Consider the following 20,827-nt stretch of genomic DNA (forward strand, 5'->3'; position numbering starts at 1 on the left):
CCATGAAGCCCAACCAGGAATGTCCAAAATGTCTAGAAGGACCATGTTGTCTATCCCCACCCCCACCCCCCAGCTGAGCCTTATTTCTGGCTCTGCCTCAAGCCCAGCCAAAATGCAATTTCCTAAAAATTAAATAATTTGGCAATTCTGGCAATTTCAATGGCATAACATCCAGCAGTGCTTTTCATTGATGCCTGAGGCCCAAATTATATGTTTGCTTCATACAAAGTATTTTTCTTTAAATTTCTATTTTTCTTTACATTTAGGTATGCGTCGTATCTTGCTATGGGGATGCGGGTGGCGCTGTGGGTTAAACCACAGAGCCTAGGGCTTGCCGATCAGAAGGTCGGCGGTTCAAATCCCTGCGGCAGGGTGAGCTTCCGTTGCTGTGTCCCAGCTCCTAGCAGAACCTAGCAGTTCGAAAGCACGAATGTAGATAAATAGGTACTGCCCGGCGGGAAGGTAAACAGTGTTTCCGTGCACTGCTCTGGTTTGCCAGAAGTGGCTTAGTCATGCTGACCACATGACCCGGAAACTATACGCCGGCTCCCTTGGCCAATAAAGCGAGATGAGCACTGCAACCCCAGAGTCGTCCACGACTGGACCTTACGGTCAGGGGTCACTTTACCTTTACCTTATCTTGCTATATAATATTTTTGCAACAAAAAGGTTTGCATGGATATCTACTGATGGCCAGTCAAGCTGCAGCATTGCAAAAGCAGGCAGAGGCACAAGTGAGCAGGTTGGCAAATCAAGTAGGTGGGCAGGTGGGTGGGTGGCCCAGGCCTTCCCATGTTCCTCCTGTTGTCACTGCTGCTGCCACCAACCACCTGCCCCCTTCCTTGCTCACTCCCATGCACACACAACACGGCAAGCCAAGCCTGGGGTCTGAGCAAGGGGGCAGGTGGCCCAGAGAGACCTTCACACAGTCATCATCATTGTTGTTCATTGTCATGGGTTGAAGTCTTTCTACCCCTTCAGTATTTCGATATGCACTCTTCTTCTGTTGGTGGCAGGAGCGCAGGGCATAGAATCACCCCTGTAAGTAACAATGTCTGGAGGATGTTGGGACCGGGGCAAGCTGCTGAGGAAGAGGAGGTGTTTTGGACAATCAGAGGAGGAGAAGGGAGCAGTTATGGGCTTGCAGTTGTGGAGTTTGGGGCACATGGCTGGGGGAGTGGGGACTTTTGGATGAAGTAGGCAGAAGGGGATTGACAATGTGGGGCAGGGTAGGTGGGGCTGGGGGCTGGGTAAAGTAGCAGAGAGCAGATGGGCTTGAAGGAGCTGTGGAGGATGGAGCTGGGAGGGTATGGGGGGTTGACAAGGGGCGTTGGCAAACAGTGTGAATTGGGTGGAAGTCCCTAGGTTTTTTTATAAATCTTTTTTTTAATTTACAGTTTTGTTTTGTTTGCCTGTGTTTAGGGTGAGTAAACTTGAAAAGGGTGAAGAGAGAGCTACTCTTCTGATGTGCTTTGAAGTTTGCATAGGGATTGAAAGGAAATAGAGCAGATTATTATATATATAATGCATGTACGCACACTCACATACACTGTATACGTGTATCAAAGCCATTCTATCAGCAACATACATTATCACTAGCTATTATTGGTACTTGCAAGCCTATTATTTCCTGCTGGCATTAGGAACTGCGACCTTACCTTGTGCTCCATAGAGTCTTCTTTTTGTGTCTGTCTGGAAAGGGTGATAATCAAGGCAAGTGCTGAGGGGCTGTGCCAGTTACAGCTGGCACAAGCTGAGGGGGATCAAGACCTTACTATTAAAGGGCTGCTATCGCTGAGGGAGGATGTCAGCCAAACTGAGTTCAGAGTATCCATTTCAAACAGAAAAGAGGCCCCCTGACTGTACAGTGGTAATCAAAGTAATGCGTACATTGTGCTTCTTAATGATACAGCGTTAGGTGCCTATGGAGATGTACAAACATGGTCTCAGGGCTCAAAACAGAGTTCAGGGACATCATTTCAGATTTCTGTAAAGAAGGGCAGAGAGATTTGAAGAGGAGCAGATTTTCAGAACAAATTAACCTGTCCCAATGGTTATAGAAATGTTAATCAACTTAGGCCAGGCAGGCATTAATTTTAAACAAAAACATGTGAGTCTTTGACATGCATAATCTTAGTTAAAATCATAGTGTTAGAAAGAGACCTAAAAAGTAATCAAGTCCAGCTCCTAGGCCAATGGAGAAAATCCACCGCAACAGCTCCCTGATGAACTAGGTGGCCATCCAAATTCTGCTAAAAATCTCTTATGAAGTCCACCACTTTCAGTTCCACATTCAGGCAAATTGTACCATCAGGAAATTCTTTTCAATGTTTAGTTTAGAGTCCTTGGTCTTAGATCCTTGGATCCTATCCTCTGGCCCAACAGAAAACAAATCTGCTCAATAAAATATGTCAGAGCCTTTCAAAGATATAAAGGTTTTGGAGAGTTCCCAAATGCAATTGTCTCTTATCCGGGCTAAAATGCACCAAATATCTCCAAACTTTATCTCCAGGACTTGTCCAGACTCTTCCTCATCTTTAGTGATGAACATGACTATAGACCAATAGCCTTAACATCTGTCGTTATGAAATGTTTTGAGAGATTGGTACTAGATTATATTAAGGCTAGTCTTCCATCAACTTTAGACCCGTTCCAGTTTGCATACAGAAGAAACAGATCTACTGATGATGCTATTTCCATTGCCGTCCATACTGTATTGAGTCATCTAGAACGACAGGGAACCTACGCAAGGCTGCTGTTTGTGGACTACAGTTCTGCCTTCAATACAATTCTGCCAGACAGGTTATTTCTTAAAATGACCAATTTGGGTATACATCAGAAGATCTGTCTGTGGGTAAGGAATTTCCTGACTGATAGGCCGCAGACAGTGAGAATGGGACCTTACTATTCTTCTACTCTAGTATTAAGCACAGGAGCCCCTCAGGGATGTGTGCTAAGTCCCTTTCTCTATTCCCTGTACACATTTGATTGCACCCCACTGTATAAGTCCAACACAATCATCAAATTTGCGGATGATACAACAGTGGTGGGGCTCATCAGTGAGAACGATGAGACTGCTTATAGGAAAGAAGTACAGGGGTTAATTCAATGGTGTAAAGAAAATAATCTTATGCTTAACACCAAAAAAACCAAAGAACTCATAATTGACTTTAGGAGAAAGAAAAGTGTATTTTTACCATTGCACATAAATGGCGAGGAAGTGGAGAGGGTTGGTAGTTTTAAATACCTGGGCATTTATATCTCGGAGGACCTCTCATGGACTGCAAATATTAATATGGTTGTGAGGAAGGTGCAGGGGAGGTTGTATTTCCTGAGAATGCTCAGGGGACTGAATCTATCCCAGCACCTACTTCTGTCCTATTATCATAGTACCATCGAGAGTGTCTTAACCTATAGTATATTATCGTGGTATGGGAGCAGCTCTGAAACGGATAAAAAAGTTTTACAGAGAACAATTAAAATTGCCCAGAATGTTATTGGGCTCCGACTACCAACCCTGGATGAGATCTTCACGTCTCGCATCTTGAAGAAGTCACATAATATTCTGAGAGATCCCACCCACCCTGCTCACAACTTCTTTGAACTATTGCCTTCGGGCAGAAGATATAGGACAATGAAAACACGAACCACACGCCTTCTAAATAGTTTCTATCCAAGAGCTCTGATTGCACTAAATAATGATCTCAGGGCCAGTTGCAAGGTTTAGTAAGCAGGGAGTAGGAAGGAATGGGATAGGTTTTAGGTTATGTTATGCCTTTAATAGGTCATGCTATATTCTGGATTATGTTATGTTTTATAGATTATGTCTAAATAGGATGAGAGTGTCGGAGATACGTGCAAATGTATATGTGAACCCGGTCTTTGGGTGGGTGTTTGATTTTCGTTGTTGTGTATACTGTGTATATACGGACAATGACAATAAATTTATCTTCATCTTCATGTTCCAGCTTGTCAATATCCTTCTATGCTGCCCAGAACTGACATTGGTCAGGTGAGAAGATCTGACCTCAGTAAAATAGAGTGGTCCCATTACTTACTATGAGCTGAACTTCTGTTGATGAAACCTAGAATTGCATTAGACTTTTAAGCTGCCACATCACACTGCTGACATAGTTAAAGTATGCTACTCATTCTCACAGGAGGCATTCACCATCTTTGATGGCTTTAAAAGAGGATTAGAGGAGCCGGGAGCAAAGCCAAACACAGCGGCCACACAGCTTCAGTGGCCGGTGGCTCCTCCTCTATCTCCTCTTGGCACCGCCATTGGTGGGAGGCTGCTCTGACCCTTCCCCCCTCTTTTCCAATGTACTACCAAGCCAAGCCCCAAGCCAGTATAAAGAAGAATTTTGAATTTACCTCTGTTGAAATTCATTTTGTTTTGGCCCAGGTTCTGTCAAGAATTCTCTTTTGTTCTCTGGTATCATCTGCAAATTTGACAATAATTCCTTCCACTCCTTTGTCTAAGTCATTTATATAGACATCGAGCCCAGGACAGAACTCTGCAGTATTCCACTTGTCATTTTTCTCCAATGTCATGAAGAGCCATTGATGAGTTCTCTTTGGGTATGGTCTATTAGCCAGCTACAAATCCAATTAACAGTAGCATTGTCTAGCACACTTTTACCAGCTTGCCAACAATAATACCGTGGGAGATTTTGCTGAAAGCTGTGCTGAAATCAATATAATACTGTGTCCACAGCAGTCCCCTGTTCTTGTTGGCATTCGTCTGTCTCAAGAGACAATGGAGTGTGCCTCAGGGGGTGAAACCAAACCACTCTGTTAGCAACACCAAAGTGACCTTGCTGGTTGCAGTTGATGAGTGCTGGTTGGAGTTGTAGTCCAAAACTTCTGGACTGGATATGAAACAGGAGATGGGGAAGCACTTTCCCACCTACTGTCAGGATGCTGTTAATGGCTCCCATCTGGTTGCCCCAGGAAAGTATAAAGACAAGGAAAAGTCTCTTACGGTCCTTTTTTATTTCAATATTTACAGAGAGAGGCTATGGAACCCAGCCTCTTGGATAATGGTGTTGTCCTAAGTGAATCTCCACCCAATGTCTCTCCCACTTCCTCCTTCGTCATTCTCATCGTCTCTTCTACGGGTGCTATGTGCCCTCTGTCCTTGAGTTCTTTGCTCTCCTACTTTTAAGGCTCACTGGTTTCTGGGAGATGGAGGGTCTGGAATGCTTTCTAATAACAACGTGTCAGCTGGGTGTTGTTCTGGCTCTCCCATGATTTCCCAACTTTTCCCCACATCTGCCTCTGAGCTGCAACCTCCCTCAAACCCCTGTTGTAAATCTATACTGTCTTTCTCTTCCTCCTCCCTGGAAGGGTCAGGATGGGGAGGTGATCTCCATTATTCCTCCTCTGCCCAGTCCCTGATAGCTACACTGCAATACTGATGTCTATCCAAAGAGCCCATCCTACCCAGCACTCAGTCTCCAGCAGTGGCCACTCAGGTGAAATCAGGGAGAGAGACCTGTGAAGATGTTTGCATTGTAGCTCTCAGGATTTAAAAAGCTTTTAACCACAGAATGTGCTTTGTGAGAATTTCTGAGAAGTGGTTCATTTTTGCCAGTGCTTCTGAGAAGTTGTTCTTTTTTGCCAGCATGACTTTTATTGCCGTTATTGTTCCAGCATATATTGATCTATGATGTATGTTATATGGATTGCTGAAGTTCTGCATGGGCAGTTGTCCTTGATAAAGATTTCTTGAAATAGGTTAAATTACCAGCTACCCCCTCAGTCCATGTAGTTTTTCCATGTGTATATTGACACATGAGGGCTTTCAGAATTCTTCACAATCTAAACCTTTGCCTGTAGTGGTAATAGAATTAGGACAATTTCTAGCGAGGCATCCTTGTTAGCCTCTTGCAGAAAATGCGTTGTAAATCCTGGCATTGGTAAGCAAATAAATACAAGTAGTGTGGTAAAAATCCACTGTGGTAATTCAGTCCATAAGTGATAGCAGTGAACCTCTTGATAAACTCTAATAATGTGGACTGTTGTGCACAAAAAGCTTTATTCCATAATAATGTATTAAGACTTTAAGGCACCACAAGGCTCTGCAGAATTAGAACAGTATTTCATCCAGTATATTTTGCCTATTTTAATTCAATGATATATAACTACAGCATGATGCTGTATATTTTCATTGCCGACTTGTTAATCCCAATAGTTCAATGTTTCCATATCTTGTTTCTTTTGAGATTGCCTCTTTTGTGTCTGGGTATGCTACTCCTTTTTTTTTTAAGCATTGTAAAGTAAAGGTCACCACCACCACCTTGGCTGGTAATGAATTCCATATGTTAAGCCTGTGTTTAGTGTAGCAGTGCTATCTTTGGTCAGTCCTCAATGTACTAAAAACGCAACTCTCTAAACATGAAAACATGGAAAGTTAAGCAATTGGATATATCGTTGGATTACTAGATCAGGTATATTAAAAGCAAACTCAGTGTCAAATGTTTTGAGTTGGATCTAGACTTAGCCATGCTTGGGATAGGCCCACTCAAGTGAAATATGGCTCCAACCCAATATTTATTTAAAATATTTATATCCTACCCTTCCATCTGACAATTGGTTTCTAAAGTAGTTAACGATAAGTGAAAATGAGCAGGATAAGACAATGGTGATTTATGAGGGCTCTGAGGTAAAGAAGGCATTTTGGTATATAATCAGTGTATACATTCTTATATAAATGAAACAAAATTTTGAAATCCACTTCCTAGGCCTGTTTTCTTTGTTGTTACTACTGTGGTTGTTCCAACTCTAGTATAACAATATAAGAAAGCTAATGTTGACTCCAGATGCAAGGAGGGCATTTAGTGCTACCCATTCCATGCTGTGGAATACTTTTCCAGCAGAGATTCATCAGGCAGGATGCTCATGGCTCTATCCAGATTATTATTTTTTCCAAGATGAAACAATCATTTTGACAATTATTATCATATTGTTTTTATGGCATCTTATGCACCTTTATATTTCATTGTACATGGATTTGATATTTTATATGATTGGACAGTTTATAAATATCTTTATAAATAATTATCACAAATTGAAAGGACAGCACCTACACACTAATAAAATACAGCAAGTAAATATGTCATTTCTAACTGTACAATCCACAGACAACAGAATGATGATCCAGTTGGTATATTATATTGCTCAGTGGGAGGTTGGTCAACAAGCCAATTTCCTAGCAACTACATGGACACAAGGTACAACAGTTGAGCAAATCCTGCAGTCATTACTGGCTAATGAAGAGGGTGACTTCGAAGTTGAGTTGTTGGTTTGAGCAGTGTAATCATTTCAGGTGCTGGAAAAAGTTCAAGGTTTTCCAGTCTTCTAACGTAGTTGAGTAAGCTGGAGACCTACAGGATGATGCTTGTCACCCATTGGCTCTCTTAATCATGTTAGCTCATTATTGAGATGTTATGAAATCAGCTAATAGTTGGATCATCCTGCTGCTATTAGTGGACCTTGGCACTACAACTGCCATATTTTCCTGCTGTATTTTATTAAATTTGCGAGTAATGCGCTTGCAATTTGTGCTACTCTGTTTCCCAAATTATCTTTGTTGCATACAGGGTCCTCGTAACATACCAGATCTTGTAGCACACAAATGCATGTTATCTGATTGGTTTTCTCATTGGGGTAACAGAGCTGTGTTTTTGGCCCCTGATTGTGAGCACTTCTCTCTTGAGTTTTGCCTGGTCCTTCCAAACAGTTTTGGAATGAGAAAAAGAGAGAGGAAGCCAAATGCAGATTTGAATCCCATCCACACTTGACCTACATGCAATCCTTCCTAGATCAGAGTAATGCATTTTAATAAATATTCAACGGATATGCAATTTGCATCTGATCCAAAACCAAAGAAAACTATGGCCTGTGACTGGAGTACCTCATATCGGGGGGGGGGGGGGCTTCACCATGGTATTTTAGGTCTCCATTTATGAATCTAAAGTGGGAATGTAGTAAACATTTGAATGAATATCTTAAATTATGTAGTGCATTTGATGAAAATTGCCCCAAACATACATGTCTTCAAATGATTGAGATGAATACTTTACTCTCAGTGTATCTTCAAAGTGCCATCTTCCTTAGCCTTTAGGGTAGAGGGTGAGCATGCAAGGTCTACCCTCTGCTGCCCAGCCCACTCATGATGTCGCCTATCAGCTCTGCATTAGGTAACCATGAGACCAGCTCCTATATATTTATTGACATATTTGCATGACACTGCTTTCCTCAACCTGGTGCCCTCCACTTGTTTTGTACCACAACTCCCATTAGCCCTATGCAATATAGTGTTCCAGATATAGCAAGAACTGTCTTCGGGCAGAGGCCAGAAGAATCTCAACCCCCTGCTGTGCTGCTGCTGGTGAGTGCCCAATCCCACAGGGGAGGTAAAGCAGCCGTTGCAGGGCCATGGATAGCTCCGAGTCAGTACTTCAAGAAACAGCGAGAGTGGACTTTCAAAGCTCCTGCTCTCAAACTGCCTTTCTCCCTTGTGACCCATCTCTCAGTCCTTAAAGGACCAACTCCCTGGCCTGAAGATGGGTCCTCCTCTTCCATTCCCCTGCCTCCCTGCTGGTGTGACCCTGTGGTGCTGGACAGGTGAGGTCCTCAGGAAGGCATCTGGCTTCTCAAGCTCAAGGGAAGGTGCCTGCGAGGGCCCAGCCTCTGGCTCTACAGATACAGGAGGTTATAATGTACAGTGGTGCCCCGCAAGACGAATGCCTCGCAAGACGGAAAACTCGCTAGACGAAAGAGTTTTCCGTTTTGGAGGTGCTTCGCAAGATGAATTTCCCTATGGGCTTGCTTCGCAAGACGACAATGTCTTGCGAGTTCCTGCTGGTTTTTCCCCCTCCCCCCCTTTTTCTAAGCCGCTAAGCCGCTTATCAGCTGATCCGATCAGCAGATAAGCCGCTAAAAGCCGCTAATAGCGCTAATAGCGCTAATCCGCTAATCCGTCAATGGGCTTGCTTCGCAAGACGAAAAAACCGCTAGACAAAGAGAATAACAGAACGGATTCTTTTCGTCTTCCGAGGCACCACTGTAGTCACTACCATGTATGCTCATGCATAAATGAGGGCTGTTTCATGGGGCTGTTTCCTCATGATTCACCCATGAGAATGGTGGGAAAGCACTGTATATTGTAACATCACCCCCAATTTCACTGTGTGCTTGTGATTCAGGTAAATTACAGCACAAAACTCTTGTGATTTTCCAGGTTAACAGGGTTGCAAATTATTACTATTATTTTTGCCTGCGAGCAATTAACATGGAGATGAGTGCTAAACATCCACTCGATTCCAGTAGATTCCCAGAAATAGCTTTTGCATTGTGAAAGATGACATAAAGCACATAAATTATCAGGTAATAAACATCAATGAAATGGCATAAAGTGCTGTCTGGATGCAGCCTCTGCTGCTGTGGGCCTCTAGGGTCATGACATGCTCTCTCCCTACCCCACATCTTCCCCCTTTACATACTCCATCAGAGAGCATCCCAAGCAGCCAGTTGTTATCACTTGATGCCACTGACATTCCCATGTCATCTGTCTGGACCTGCCAGTAGGGAGAGGCCCCACCAGCCTCCAATAAGTACAGCAACCACAATACATGATAAACATTTTAATATCACTACATTATAGTGCTAACAATTAACTATTCATTTATAATATATTAAAATTTAAAGTGGGCATAAAGTGGGCAAAATTTAAGATGCACAAAAGTTTACTTCATTATATCCAACACCTTCATATCTCAAAGTAGCCCCAAACGGATGGCATTAATGCTTAGCAAACTTCCCCGCTCCCCAGTGTGTGGGGGGGAATCCTCATTTTTATATCTAGATCCAACTGGCCAGAAAGACCCATGAGAGTTCTGGCAGGAGTTTCTTTATGAAGGCTCCTTGTGCTGGAGGATGGCAGCAACAAAGAGAATGAGCTTCATGGCTAGGTAGAGATTTGAACTCGGTTCTCCCTGCCTAAGTCCAGCACTAAGCATCTATCGCCCTGGGTGTGTGGACTTCATTTAGCAACACTGAATAGCCATTGATAGTAATGGCGGCTGGGATCAGTCTTTGCCGCTGGGCAGATGTAGTTGTGTCGTCTCAGGAAAGGGAGTACAAAATTTCTCATCCAGTACTGGGACAGAAATCACACACTCATGGGGAAAAGGCTGAAAAGGAACTGAATGAGATTATAGTTATTTCCAAATTGCAGATGGTGTTTTTGTACAGAAATTGATTTCCCAAATGCCAGTCATCAAACACTGAAGTCATCAGTTGACCCCAAGTCTCGCAGCTCAAAATTCTGTTTCTTGGACAATGCACAATGCCCTCTTCATGCTTAGAAGAAGGAAAGAGGCACCTCCGGCATTCACAGTTTCCTTGTGCATTATGCTTCCTTTTGCCCCAAACCGTCTATCTTTCAAAGGAATTCATTATGTTTTAAAGCGAGTGCTCTTTAAAATGCAGGATGTGTAAACCGAAATTAAGAGTCTGCATGTACCTATAATGCTGCTGCTTTTCACTGGGATTTGAAATACATAATGATAACATTGATATTAATAGAAATGGTTTGAAAAAGATGTGCCATACTGATTACATAGGAAAAAGAAATATTTTAAAGCATAATGCATCAAAGCTTCCCCCCCTTACAAAATATATGCATGGTGGACAATCCACATTCATTTCAAGAACACACATTTGTGCACATCAGAGGCCAGATTTTTCCAAAGATATCTGACTTCCACACAGGCAAGAAATTCAAAGTTAAGTGACAGATTGATGGGTTCTCTGATGTACTCAATGTCTCACCTCTGGCTTGGTTCCTCCAATGTATTAGATGGGTCAGATAAATGGAAGATCAACTCTTTTGTAAATCTGTCTAGATTTGACCTCCCTTTCCCTCTGTGTCTGAATATTTTGATGAAAAGTTTGCCCCAAGTGAACAAATTCATTAACTATGCTTTTAGAAGGCAAAGGTGCCAGTTGCCCAACTACTCTTTTATTCTCTTAACCCCTCAGTTGCCAAAAGCTGCCAACACCAGAGGTGACAACTGAGAGTAAGTTTTGCAATTCTCTTCCTTTCCTGTATGGGAGGGGCATATTTGCCACAGCATCCTCTCCCACAGGAGTAATATGGGCAGCCCCATGGGGATGCTTTGCCCTGCAGAGGAGATGTGGGGATGAGGCTCTTTAGGTCTGCTTCACCCCACACTCTCCCCTCTTTTTCTTGAGACACCCAGCCTCCCATCCTTTTGCAGTGTGGGCTCTACTAGTTGCCTTCTTTGAGGGGGCTGAGTAAGAACTTTGTTCCTCTGAAAGTGCAGGGGCAGCAGAGGACTAGTCCTGGATGAACTCCACCACAAACTGCTGAGACAGGGAGGTGCTGTATGACTACATATAACTCCTTCATGCAGTCCAGCTGTTTCAAGGAGTGGCTGACTGTGTGCCAGTTCTTATGTTACCAGCAACTACCTGGTGTAGTTTATGCAAACCATAGATGACTATGATTTTATTAATTTATATATCGCTTAATTGCCGGGGGACAACTGTCTCTAGACTGTACCACTTTGGGCAGCAGGTGGGGAAGAAAATATTCTCTCTGTGTCTCTCTGTCTCTGCCTGTCTATCTATATGTCTCTCTCTCTCTCTCTCTCTCTCTCTCTCACACACACACACACACACACACACACACACAAAAGCTTCCCCACAGCTAGAAAGCTAGATATGAGGACAAAGAGTTATAGTCTAGCCATTTCCTAAGATATGTAAGTTTTGTGTATGCAGGGAATTACTTTCATGGGGAAGGATTCGGCCAGATGAGGCCACGGTTGCAGTCAGAATTGGGTACAGCTTGGGAAGAGTTTTACTCTCTCGCCTACTGTTTGTGTGAATTGAACTAGGCCTGAATGTCACTTCAGTGAATTCAACTTGCTGCAGATGAACAGCGTGATTAAGAAGAAAAGCACAGGGATATTTATGCATTCAGCATTTGACTGAAGACATAAACCTCAGTCAGCAGGCCTAGGTCTCACGGAAGGCCACAAGCGCTGTTAAACAGTGTTAATCCTGGCTTCGATCATTCCTGATGAATTGTCCACTGCACAAAGAAAATGTCATAGGCACTGACACATGCGCTTGCACTCAGAGGTGTTGCTGATATTTTTGCTGTTCATTTTGTAAGCTGTTTACTAAGCTCTGACAAGAAGCAGACACTTTTTATTTTTATTACAGGAGAGAGAGAGGGAGGGAGTGTGCACAAATAATCACACTTTCCAGTCAGTGTTTCAAGACCTCAGCCCAGGCTTGTTCCAAGGGTGAGGGTGACCTCTAAGAACAACATAGACAGATTCTCACAGATAAAGTTACTATGCTGAGTGCATATCAGAGCTCTCTTTTTGAAAGAGAATGTGGGACATCTTCAGACACAGGAGAGATAAAACTGGATTGGGAGTGAGAGCAATACTAATAACAGCTACTCACTTAAAGAAGTGAAGACAATTTCTTCTTTTAATCTCTCTTAATTCCCTATCATGAAAACTAACTATATAAAGCAGGTGTGGGGAATCTTGTGGACCTCCAGATCTTGCTGGGCTACAACTCTCCATCAGGCAAGCCAGCGTGGCAAAAGGTCCAATAACACTGCAATGCAGCAACATTTGGAAGGCCCTAGGTCCCCTAAATATAATGGGACACAGTGGCTTCCCCCCTTTTTTTTGGAGATCCACATGATCTAACTGATATGTTCATCTTCCAGATGAAATCTAGTACAATATTTTTCACAGGTTTGAATATAGGCAACAATTGATTTATGCCTGTTTGATACGTACATTGCTGCACACGCACACATTGTGGTCACCTGGAAGTGGCCAGAAAAGGGGCAGAGCAGGCTTGATATTAGTGCTGAGAGCATTAAAAACTGCGATGTATGTTATGAAGTAATTTGTGTTACTGCTTTCTGGATCTAGTAGCCTACTGTCTTGCCGCAACTCTAGGGACAGATCAGTCTATTACTAGCCCATACTAATTAGTGATTATGTTTTTAAAGACATGCATTTTCTCACAAAATATGCATTTCTAAAAACCTTTCATTATAAAATATGCATTTCTGCTGCATTCTGGTATTTATTTTGTTTAGCATTGCAAAATTCAGAGAAGTGTGAAATCCAGGGGTTGATCACATCCTGGTCTGCGTACCAGTCTGGGAGGTGCAGTTCATGTTAGCTTGTAGTGGAATTTCCTCAAGCAGCATTGGCTGATGGGTGGAATTCTTATTTTATACATGTTAAAGGTAAAGGGACCCCTGACCGTTAGGTCCAGTCGTGGACGACTCTGGAGTTGCGGCACTCATCTCACTTTACTGGCCGAGGGAGCCGGTGTTTGTCCACAGACAGCTTCCAGGTCATGTGGCCAGAATGACTAAGCCACTTCTGGCAAACTAGAGCAGCGAACGGAAACGCCGTTTACCTTCCTGCCAGAGCGGTACCTATTTATCTACTTGCACTTTGACGTGCTTTCAAACTGCTAGGTTGGCAGGAGCTGGGACTGAACAACAGGAGCTCATCCCGCCGCGGGGATTTGAATCGCGACCTTCTGATCAGCAAGCCCTAGGCTCTGTCTTGTATGTGTGGGACCTGCGTGACACCTGCTTCCTAGAAAAATAAACATACTCCGAACTGAAAATACAGTTGTCACCAAGTTTTGGGTGGGCAAGGTCCTTGAGCTCAGTCATCTGAAGAATTCTAAAGGCAGCGAGAGGAAAATTCAGAAAGACTGTCAACACTTCCATGTACAGTGGTACCTCGGGTTACATACGCTTCAGGTTACACACACTTCAGGTTACAGACTCTGCTAACCCAGAAATAGTGCTTCAGGTTAATAACTTTGCTTCAGTATGAGAACAGAAATCACTCGGCGGCAGCAGCTGGAGGCCCCATTAGCTAAAGTGGTGCTTCAGGTTAAGAACAGTTTCAGGTTAAGAATAGACCTCCGGAACGAATTAAGTACTTAACCCGAGGTACTACTGTAATTTTGCATACCCATCACTCATCACCAGATTTTGCATGATGAGAGGTCATAAGCAAATGTGTGGGTTAGATTAGGGAAAACATCAGAGGAGCTTTGAGGCAAATGAAAGATTTTTGGTAATAATGTAAAATGAGTTTCTATCCATGTGCAGTTAACTTTAAAACTGATCCATCTGCTTTACAAGTACATGTCCAAAAGGCTGCTCAGTGAGGGAGAACCTTTTTGTTGAATGGCTAAGCACTTGCACAAAAGGGATCTGCTTTTAGTTTATTTATTTTTCTAAATGCTGAACCTTAATCGTGGATCTATGCACCATCTCCCAAAGGATGACTTTTGAGTGCCTAGGGCAATGATGGGGAGCTGGATTGAGGTTGCACACCTGTTGATCACCTGACATTATATGACACAGCTGCAAAGGAAGAATGGGGGGGGGGGAAGATTGGCACTCTTAAGTGTTAATGTACTCCCTAGTCTTCCTTGCTTCTTTTGCAGCCACAGTGTGAATTCCTTTCCGACTTGAATTTAGTGCTTTTTGAATTCACCTTTTCCTACAAATGCTCCAGTTGGTGTGTGTGCCTGTCTAGAAATAGTGGGGCAGCCCAGGCAAATTTATTAGCTCTGTTGCTTGGGCCTTAGGAAATGTACGTCCACAATGACTCCATTTCCCATTTTGCTAGGCAACTGGGTTTCTCCTTAATTACATTTAACAGAAATAAAAAAAAAGCAAACACACTTTGAAGCAAAGGAGACAATTAAGGTTCTCTCCATTATTTCCTTCTTAAGAATATGAGCTACAATTATTCCCAGGAGGCAACAGTTTATATTTCAAAAACAAGGATTTGGCACAGAGTTTCTTCAAGAGCCAGTCAGCCGCCCAATCCTCCCCGTTTCAGACCATACATGATTTATTAAACCAGTAATAAGGAATTAAGGAATTTTGTTTCTTAATTCTATTCAAACTGATGAGTCATAGAGCTTGTGATAGAACATGGAATCCACTAAATTTTGAATCCAGGTAACAGAAGGATCTTTGACACTTCAGGAGATCTTAATAGTTGTGATCTAGGATAGGTTGAATTCTAGGGATCTTTAAAGCTGTTGAAGAACATAAAATGCCAGCTATGGGGAAAGAGCCCACATGATTTTTTTGTTTTGTTTTGACATGTGGTGGTATCTTTCCATCAACATGACTTCCATTTGCATCACAGTGTAATGCCACAATCTTCTCTGTTTACACAGGTACCTTAAAGTGGCTTATATAGGCTGGGCAAGAAAGGTATTCTCCTAGGACAGGAAGTGGAGCTCCCCTTCAGAGGAAAGTCTTTAACGCATCCAAGGTGTGCAGGAAAAGAGAAAAACTGGAGCTTATCTGACCTATTGTCAGAAATGGGTGCTTCTTCATCTTAATTTAATGAAGAGCAAAAAGTAAATTAAATACCCAAGTATATTTGGTGGCTATTGCTGAACAGCTTAAAGAAAGGGATTCAATTTTTAAAACATATTTTTCAAATGATGTGCAGTTTTAAGCAATTCCAATTTCTCCCACTAACTTTATTTCTCCCTTATCTGATTTTTCACTGCCATCTGGTTCCATGCGCCGAAGAGAGAACCGTAAGTGGAAACCCGAGCTAATTTTTATGTCAGCTTAACAAATTAAAACTTGCACTCCATGGATAGCAATCATTAAAAGGGATCTATCATAAGAAATTGATCTGAAATGAGTTTTCTTTGTCAATGTTTTGATGTGAGATGGTAATTAGAATGTTTGAAGAGAGATAAGTGTTACTCTGGAATGAGGTATGCTGTATTGATTTAGCAACATATTTAACCCATTCAAAGTCACTTTTAAAAAAACATTTTAAAACAATTTTCTCCCATATATCATGCAACACATTATATTTGCTGAAATATGTATATAACCAGGATTGTAAAAAGGGCATCTATTATTATTATTATTATTATTATTATTATTATTATTATTATTGAAATGGTGCTATGATGAGAACGGTATGAGTTACAATTTGCAGAGAACCCAAAAACTGTAAATAAAAGTCAATGCACCTTGATTAAAGTAATGCATGGAGTGTAGTGTAGAAGGAGATTTTGTGTATTGGAAGTGGCAGTGAGGAAGGCTTTGGTAGTGACTGGCTGGATTCTCATCATGTTGCCAAGAGGGGAGGAGCATGTGAAAATAAGAAGAGCCTAGCTAGGTCAGGGAAATGCTCCATCTTTTCTAGCATCCTGTTTCCTACAGTGGCCAACCAGAAGTCTGAGAGAATCATGCAAGCAGCTCAGGAAGACAACTGTTGCTGCTTGGAGAGGTTGCCACTGAGTGGGCTGCTAGATCCTGGTGAGAACAGGGGAGACAGAGGGGTGAGAGGGGGTCCCAGAAGCCGAGGACAGAATGAGTAAAAGGGTCAGAAGAAGTGGGTTGGAGCAGACAGTTTTAGGAAAGGAGGGCTGGAGCAGAGAAGCTAAGAGGAAAATAACCAATGATAGGCTGGTCACTGTGCTCTATTTTACAGAGGACTTTTACCAGTGTGGCATAATGGCTGCAGTGATCGATGGAAAGCCTTGGGTTCATGTATGGAATAATAGCAATACACTGATGTTACAAAGCTGTGCTAGTTAGCATGGTAGGAAACACAATGCAGATATAAACCCAAAGACCTTGGTCTTGTATTTATGGGCAGAGATTTTTTTTTTGGGTGGGGGGGTTACTCAAGGATACACACTACTGGCACCTTTTTATCTAGAAGAAGAGCACTGTTTATGGGTCTAGAGAACTGCCCTACATTCAACCTTTCTAAGAGTGACTGAGAAGCTGGTATAATACAGCCAGTATAAATGAAATGATTTATATTTTTATAACAACCTTCCTGCATTCCTCCCCCCGTTTAATCTTCACAACAACCTTGTGTGGTCAGAAGGGCTGCGCAAGGATCTGAAACCCAGTTTGTGCAGTCTAAGCTCAGTTCTCTATTCAGCACACCAACTTTCTTGACTTGTACAGATGTGATCAAGAAAGTAATAAAATAAGATAAGATAAAAATACACCAATGTAGAGAAACCTAACTGTAAAAATCTACCTTCTCTATTCAGACCTTCCTGTACTCTTTCTTTGGAGGAACAGGCTTATGCAAAGATAAGGCTGCCGGCATCTTATCCCTTAAAAATGGGAACTTGAAGAAGAAAGCACCCATAGTGCATATGGAAAAGTGATTCAGATAAGCTTTGAACATGGTACTTGACTATGAGAGGAATCTGAAGTTATCCTTTATAAATCTGTGTACCGTCAATAGAGATGCTAGTTTATTTTGCAGCTGTCTCAAGAATCAGAAGACAGTTTCTCATCCCTTGTAGTAATACAGTAAAAATAAGTTGTAATTGATGTTCTAATGCTTAATGTATAATTTATTCATTCCACACTTCTGTTGTTAAATCATTTAAGAATTAATGAAAACATTGTAAAATGAATGTCATTTTAGCTAGATCATTACTGAGTTTCCAAAAATAAGAGAAGAAAGAAAAAGTGGTGTGCTAGGGATGAGAGGGTTTTTTATTGTCATTCTTAGGCTCCCATTTTCTTACCTCATTCTCCTGTCATCTTTATCCCTTTATTTGCTCCCTTTCCCCCCTTTTACAGCAAAACATGTGAAAAGCATCTACTGCTGTTCCATTACAGTCAATGAATGGACATAGGCAGAGGGTTAAAAATAAATCCACATATATAAATGCTTTACTTTATGTTTGAAGGATTCAGTGATGTCTCAATTTAGCATCTTCATTGAAAGCAAGCAACAGAGCTCTCAACACATCATGTGCATAGAGTTCAAAAGCTGAAAGCTGAAATGACAGAACTCTCTGCACTCCATGCCCAAAGGCTTGCCTAGGAATTGCATAGCAACCTCACAGTGGCCTCCAGGACTTTGTTAGAGATGAAGGCTGTATAGTTTATCCTTATATCAATTAGGCTTACTCCCAGGGTAGGTGGATATAGGATTGCAACCTTAGACTGCAGTCATAAGTTCAGTTACTAGCGAGTAAGAAAAAGAAGGACTTACTTCTGAGTAATCATGCATAGGCTTGCACTAACAAACAAGGGCTGCATTTTGACTTAACAATACATAATGGTTTATCATTATTAGAACAACCCTAATCTTACCCCTCTAATCCAGAATTCCACATTGCACCCCCTTCTCCATGTGAGGAAAAGATTTTAAAAAATCACTTCCAGATACAATAAACCACAGCTTAGCATTCAGCCAGCCATGTTTAGTTGAAACAACCAACCAACCAACCAAACAAACAACGATAAGCCATGGATTGTGGCTCTGGTTTGTTTCAATTAACTCATAGTTACGATTAACTACAGTCAGGTTCAGGTGTATTGCTAAACAATGGTTATCTGAACTCAGAAGCAAAAGTTTCCAATCTCCACATGCTGAGAAGACTTGTGCCTATATGTTTATTGTTATGTATGGACCAAGACAATGTTTGAAGGATCAGCCTTGTATGCAACAACTGCATCTTTTTGCATATTCAAAACTAGAATGTCAGGTTAGAATCTTCTCTCTCATATGCTTGTTTAGTATGACAATTCAAATATTTGCTCTCCAGGATACAGCAGTGTAGCCTATCACATGGGGCTACTAATAATGAAACTTGTCTTTTATTTTCTTTTGAACCACAAAGGTGAGGGGAAATCAGTTACAAAGGCAACGTTTCTATAAAGCTTTTATTAGAAGTTTTAATAAATGTGCAACAAATAATACGAAACCCATGGCAGTTCTTAATACATTCTTCATAAGCTTACTCCTTTCTCCAATGAAATCTCCCTGGTATTAGAGTTCAGTCTTATTTTCGGAGAACACACAAAGCTTCAAAAAGAAAACCAACACCTTCAGCTCAATACTATTGTGAAGATGGATTACCTGATTCAGGAAAAGCAAGCCTGAACAAAGTGAGACGGATCCAGAACTCTGAGGTAGAAGTGAGTGTTAGTCCAGCACCAAGAGAAGTCAACATTTAGAAAAGTTGTGACCCCACCACACCAAATGAAACTGACCTAAATGGGAGCTATCCACCTATTTCAAATAGCAGGAATGGGGCAGCAGATTCCAAATGGTACTGCAGAGAGGACAAAGGGTTAAAGTAGGGATGAAGATCCTGAGCGCCAGTCAACACAGCCAATGCTCAAAGAGGATGAGATTGTTGGCTAGCAACATCAGTGGTGTAGGTGGGTGGATATCAGACAGACAGACAGACAGACAGACAGAGGCTCCCAGTTACTGGATTAAAGCTCATCGTGTCCTCCCTAAAAGAGGGCACATGTTGTGGTGAGACCTGAAGACTGACCTCCTGGTTGTGGGTGGGTCTATTGGATAGCCACAACACCCGATTGGTAGGTCCCTCATTTTGGGGTTTAATCTGGCCAATGGGGTGCAGTCTAAACAGATCGAGGAACCAATATAAACCCATGCACATGTCCCAGAGCTTCCTCTTTCGGCTCGTGCATCGGAACACCTGCCCACCTCTCCCTAATTTTAGGGCATTTTGTGATTGACCTTGCTATGCCGTCATGTGTTGTTTGTCATTGGGACAGGGGCACGGCAGGAATTTTCCCCACTTGGCTGTTGCCATTTGGGTTTCACCTGCCATGTAGCAATTTGTCACAACTTGTAAGGTTGCGGATAGGCACTGGTTCAGGTGATAGGGATGGGAGAATGGTCTCGCCATCCCTATGTGAAGGGCATTCCGTTAAAGGAATCCAGGGACTCAACTTGGTTTGGTCAACCCCCGAGAGGGGTTTGTGCCTGTGCCTGAGTCCAGGGGAGCATCTGGGGAGTGAACAGGGTCTGTTCCCAGGCTTTTCACCCGCCTCAGGTGTTCACCCTTGGCTGACCTATGATAAAGGTCTGGGTCAGCGCTACCTGCAAGGGTGTAGGGAGCTAGTCGAACCAGAGCCTATGCAACTGCTCACTTTTCTGTAATCAATAAAGTTGTGGCCTAAATTCTGCCAAAAACCAAAACTAAAATTTGAGTCAAATGTGTCTTTATTTAGGGGGGAGGTCTCTGGGTCTGAACACGCAACTTTCCTTGCATGACATACCCAATCTGGCTTTCCCAACTCCACTGCCCTTTGCTGGCTACTTTCAAAACAAATGAAGAAACAGAGAATGAAAACAGCTATATAACACCAAATGATGTGACAATTGCATATGCCTAGTTTGTCCTTTAAGTACAATTTTTTTACTAATTTTTGATACATTGTGAACCTGAAAGCTCTATGAAACCTTGTGGGCAGGGTAGAAAATAATAATAATAATAATGATAATAATAATAATAATAATAATAATAATAATAATAATAATAATATGCCAAGGACACAGGGATTGGGAGGCCATGAGCTGGAGGGTGGGGGGGCAGTTTTCTACTTGTTTCATTTCTGAGTCAATAAGGTCTGCTTTATTTCACAGCTACCCCAAGAGGATTGTGCACACTGCAGCATAACAGACAGAAAGTTTGTATTTTAAAAGGCAGGTACTTAAGCCCCTCTAATTAGGAGTTGATAAGAAAGCAGCCAGTGGCCAGGCGCTTGCCTAAGAGCTGTGGCAGAACTCGTGCCATTGTGAACTGCAGGGGTCAGATGCAATCACTCATCTGACTTTCCTGTTGCTAATTAAATGAGTCTATCAGCATCTTGAAACATTGTCAAAGTAATTATAACTGGTAAAGCACATATTTAGGAAGCACTCATAGAAAGTGG

At 42.1% G+C, this 20,827-nt stretch overlaps 1 long non-coding RNA gene across 1 annotated transcript in view; it reads right to left on the bottom strand.

The window, feature by feature from the left end:
• Positions 1-583: 583 nt before the first annotated feature.
• The window catches only part of LOC310706136, a 242,155-nt gene continuing 221,911 nt past the window's right edge, over positions 584-20,827 (bottom strand). The window contains exon 3 of the long non-coding RNA XR_014525715.1: positions 584-634. This is a non-coding gene — a long non-coding RNA (uncharacterized lncRNA). The remainder of the gene's footprint in view (positions 635-20,827) is intronic.

This window comes from Podarcis liolepis (assembly GCF_965112155.1).
Source record: "Podarcis liolepis genome assembly, chromosome: 4".
NCBI lineage: Eukaryota > Metazoa > Chordata > Lepidosauria > Squamata > Lacertidae > Podarcis > Podarcis liolepis.